General features: G+C 37.2%; 1 long non-coding RNA gene across 1 annotated transcript; it reads right to left on the bottom strand.

Annotated features, from left to right (window-relative positions):
- Nucleotides 1-1,232: 1,232 nt before the first annotated feature.
- LOC114925426 (uncharacterized) lies at nt 1,233-1,895 on the bottom strand. The gene is made up of 2 exons (XR_011873008.1): nt 1,605-1,895; nt 1,233-1,499 (listed from the first exon to the last, which is right to left on the bottom strand). It is a non-coding gene; the product is annotated as an uncharacterized lncRNA (long non-coding RNA).
- Nucleotides 1,896-4,759: the final 2,864 nt, after the last annotated feature.

Below are 4,759 nucleotides of genomic sequence, written 5' to 3'. Positions count from 1 at the left end.
CAAATTTTGAGCGCCACACTTGGTTGGGTGCTGCCTTGGATGCGCGCATTGTTTCCCTTGGCTCTCTCTCTTCAAAAACGTTCACTAAGTGAACGTGGCGTTCACTTTTTGACCGCTACCCTTTGTTGCACGCCTTGGTGCGCTTGTTTCCTTGGTGTGTGATGGTCTTCCTTGGGTGTTCACTTATTGAACGCTGCGTTCAAAGTTTGAGCGCCACCCTTTGCTTATTTGGTGCATTTGGCCTGAGCTTCCTCCCCAAGGCTTGAAACCCACGATAAAGTTCATAAAGTGAACGCCAAGTTCACTTTTTGAACGCTATCCCTTGCCTCTTTGATGCGTTGTATTAGTGACACTACAAAAAAAAGGCCTATGGTCACGGTAGCTAGGAAAAAGGGTGACCATAGGTCTATGGTCACGGTTTTGGACCTATGGTCACGGTTTTTTACCGTGGCCTATTCTCTCGTGGGCATAGGTCTATGGTCACGGTTTTTTTATCTATGGTCACGGTTACCATTTTCAAATTCTGACACTTTAGGCCACCTTTTTTTACCGTGACCATAGCCTCTATGGTCACCCCTCTTGAAAACCGTGACCAAAGCCTTATCTATGGTCACCTCTCTTTAAAACCGTGACCATAGCCTTATCTATGGTCACGGTTTTCACCGTGGCCATAACTCTATGGTCACCCCTCCTTAAACCGTAACCATAGCCTTATCTGTGGTCATAGTTTTTACCGTGACCATAGCCTCTATGGTCACCCCTCCTGAAAACGGTAACCATAGCCTTATCTATGGTCACGGTTTTCACCGTGACCATAGCCTCTATGGTCACCCCTCTTTAAAACCGTGACTATAGCCTTATCTATGGTCACGGTTTTCACCGTGGCCATAGCTCTATTATCACCCCTCCTTAAACCGTGACCATAGCTTTATCTATGGTCACGGTTTTCACTGTGACCATAGCCTCTATGGTCACCCTTCCTTAAAACCGTGACCATAGTTATCTATGGTCATGGTTTTCACTGTGACCATAGCCTCTATGGTCACCCCTCTTTAAAACCGTGACCATAGCCTTATCTATGGTCAACCGTGACCATAGCCTGTTTTGTTTTATACGATTTAATTTTTTTTAAAACTAATCACATCCCAAAATGATCATAATCACCAAATAAATCTAAAAATAAGAAATTCAAGAAATCTAAATCATAAAAATTTTATTATAAGCTAGATATGTTTTTAGTCCAAACAACACAAATAAAAATAGTGTAAATATCGATTACATGTAATAACACGTAAAATCTCGTTTCAAAAAGTACACAAGACATCAAAATATTACATGTAGATAACTAAAGTCATTATAAGACTCATTCCATTTCATCCAAAATACAAGTATGAGAATAGAACAATTAGGCAGCACCCTTTCCCTTCTTCTGGATTTTCTTCAGTGCAACCTAAAAGCTTTTGAATTGCTCTTCGCATGTATTGGATTGCAAACTTTACCTATAACATTAAGAATCAAACAAAATCAGCTTAACAATAGTAAAACTGTTACCAAATTTTGATTCAGCATTAATTATAAGTATAAAAACAACTATATATACTCACAGTGAACTTTGGAAGATGAACTTTATATGTATCTACAAGTTCCATCATCAAATCAACCAAATCAGAGAATGGACTATCTAAAACCATCCCTGCAATTGATGGATCCTCAAGTCCATACATAAGGCTGAAGAGAGTCACATAATTAATGGCATGATATACCGGTCAAAATGATAAGTTGAATCCTTACATGCACGTAACAAGGAGAAAAAAATTGATTCACATTGGAACAAAAACATACATGAGTTTCCAATTCAACAAATAAAATTACCTAAAATAATTTTTGCTCATGAATATAATATGAAATCCTTAGTGCTACAGAGATACAAAAATCTACTTCTCAAGAATCACAATGATGGAAACACCCTCTTTCACAAGCCATTTCAGCCACCATATAATGGACTGTAATCCCTTTACGTTTTATATGATCCTTAGCTCCTTACAAATAACCACAAAATCTTAATGGAAGAAGTATTTAACAAATTAATGAGATCTCTTCGGTGGCAACTAATTATGACAATGCATTAACTGTGAACTAAACCCAAGTTTTTTTCCCCACAAACCTATTGTTGCTTAGCAAGCCATTTCTAACCCTCCTTCCAAAGAAAAAGGTCGAAGCTAGAAAGTGAATGATAAAAGCCTACCTAGTTATAGTTCCCATTGAGATACAAATCCAACAAAAAAAAATCTTCTATTGGAATTTAAATGTGAGAATTTGTGTCATCCTACTATAGCTTTATTTTTTAAAACTTAATAACTAAGTGTTTCATGTTGACATTTTAGGTAAGGAACACATTGTGTGGCATCCAAATATAATTTCAAGAGATGAAAAAGCAAGTTACAAAACTGTATATCTTTTAGCATAAAGCCATAACTCCACAATAACTATCATGTTCAAGCATATATCTACAAGTCCTAAAATGGAATTACAAAGATCATAAGAATAAATGTGTCTAAAAGCAAACATAAAAGTAGTTCTCTATAGCAGCATTGGAATATACCTTGATGAAGTCAGGCTTGGATTTAAGGAGTTCACCTAATTTTCCATTAGTAGATTCATGACATAGGCGGGGCATTTTGGAAATAAGAACAGCAACTGCCTCCACAAGCCCATTCTCTAACTGAGTAATCAGATGATGGCAGAAAATGAGATACAGTAATAAATATGTGATACAGTAGCAACAACATCAGCTTCATATAAAACAATTCCAGGATTTTTCTTTATTGGGGGGTTGTAAAAGAAGAAACATTATTAAGATATTACAAGGCTAACAGATCCATAATATAAAAAGGATAGGATAAAAAAGTACACAAACAAAATAATGATTTTCAATCTCTCTGCATATATCTAAAAGACACATCCCTACATACAACCAATACAAGTAATCCTATATAGTATTATGTTCATGATTTGATGCCAACCTCACAATTACTAAGCTGATCTAGTTGATAAGATCCATGCAACCTCAGCATTTTCACCTGTACACAAAAGCCAACTTCAACATGCAGTATTTATTTACAAGGAAACAATATATGTGAAGAAGAAAATGAAAGAAATACATTAGCTTTTTACTAACCACAATATCAAGCCAACCAACTGAGTGCAGATGACATCACTTCCCAATATCTAGGGTCATCCTCAAGCACCTATACAAACAAATTTGATATTTATACTTCTCTGGCCTGAGCGTAATTGGTTAAACACAAAACTATAAGATATATAGTATAAAGACAGCCTTTTGGTGTTCTGTGGTTTCTGCCTTTTTACAGATATATTTTTATGTTCAACTTTAGTACAATGAATTAATAAAACACATTCTGAAATACATACATGTTAAATTTGATACAACTTTTTTTTGGTCAATTCTGAAAATGATGGATGCAAAAATGAGGATATGCCATTGGAGAGCACATTTAACAAAGATATGTCCATAATACCTGTATTAAGAAACAAAAAATAAAACACTTGCATCAGTTTTGAAATATGTGTAACAAAAAATTAACATTTTCTTGAGGGAAATTTATCATTTTGTTTCTACTCCAAGAAAATACATAAAACCATCTGAACAACATATTTTTCTTCAACATGTGCTATTGCTACTTTCTCTCTGATAACTTATCCTCCTCCAATCTCATCTAAAATCCTCCTTGATTATCTAGACCTGAAACCAGCTACGTAATCATTGGCAACCAAGCATAACATAATTAAGCTGAACTCAACTCAACAAAAAGTAAAAATAGATTCAACTATGTTTATCATATCAAACTATGCCTTAATAGCTAATTGAGAAAGGAAAATTGTCAAGCTTTCATTTTTCATTGAGAATCAAGAAACAAAAAACACTACAATACACCAAGCAAGATCAACAAAGGGACACACAACCAATCAAACAACACCAATACATACAACTGAATAAAGTAGCAAAATTAGAACTTTCAAATGATTTAAACAGCATTGGGAAGTATAACAGAAATAACATGCGGATTACTGGAAATAATGGATGAAGCAAAGAAATGATGAATAATCAGTACCAGAGAATATAAGCCCAGAAGTTTCAACATATAATTAGCTCCACGATTAGGAATTATTCAGTAAAGTTCCGAAATATACACTACATTTTCCAGCCACTACTGCTGAAATAATACTTTCCGTCCATTCAAAGAAGAGAATACCTGAAAAATCAGGAAACTAAAAAGTAAGAAGTTCCCCAACGAATACAAGAAGGATGGTGATGTTGGGGGTGGAATTTACGCCAGAAACCCCCAAAGGAAAAGAGGCGGAATTTGAGGAGTAGCAGTAGCGCTGGTGGCCCTGGCAGCAAGGACGCTACACCGATTCACCTCCAGGGACAGCGAGCTCCACCGGTGGCGACTAGGTGCGGTGGCGGTGGTGGTGACGGAAATCGGCTCTCCTTCTCTCACACGCTTCACTGGCTTCCGTCAATCTCTCTCAGCGTTGCTCTCCCTTTCTCCTCAGTTCACGATTCCAACAACAGTGGCGGTCTCCATAGCTGCGACAACAAGGCGTGATAGTGACTGCGCGAGACAGCGGCCCTCCTCCTCTTCTCTCGCGCTGGCTTTCTCTCTTTCTCTTCTTGTCTGCAATAGCGCTGACGAAGAACCCGGCAGCGACAACGAGCGACGACCCGTGATGAGAG

Source organism: Arachis hypogaea, chromosome 15 (assembly GCF_003086295.3).
Source record: "Arachis hypogaea cultivar Tifrunner chromosome 15, arahy.Tifrunner.gnm2.J5K5, whole genome shotgun sequence".
NCBI classification, from domain to species: domain Eukaryota; kingdom Viridiplantae; phylum Streptophyta; class Magnoliopsida; order Fabales; family Fabaceae; genus Arachis; species Arachis hypogaea.
This window is presented reverse-complemented; position numbering and strand designations above follow the sequence as displayed.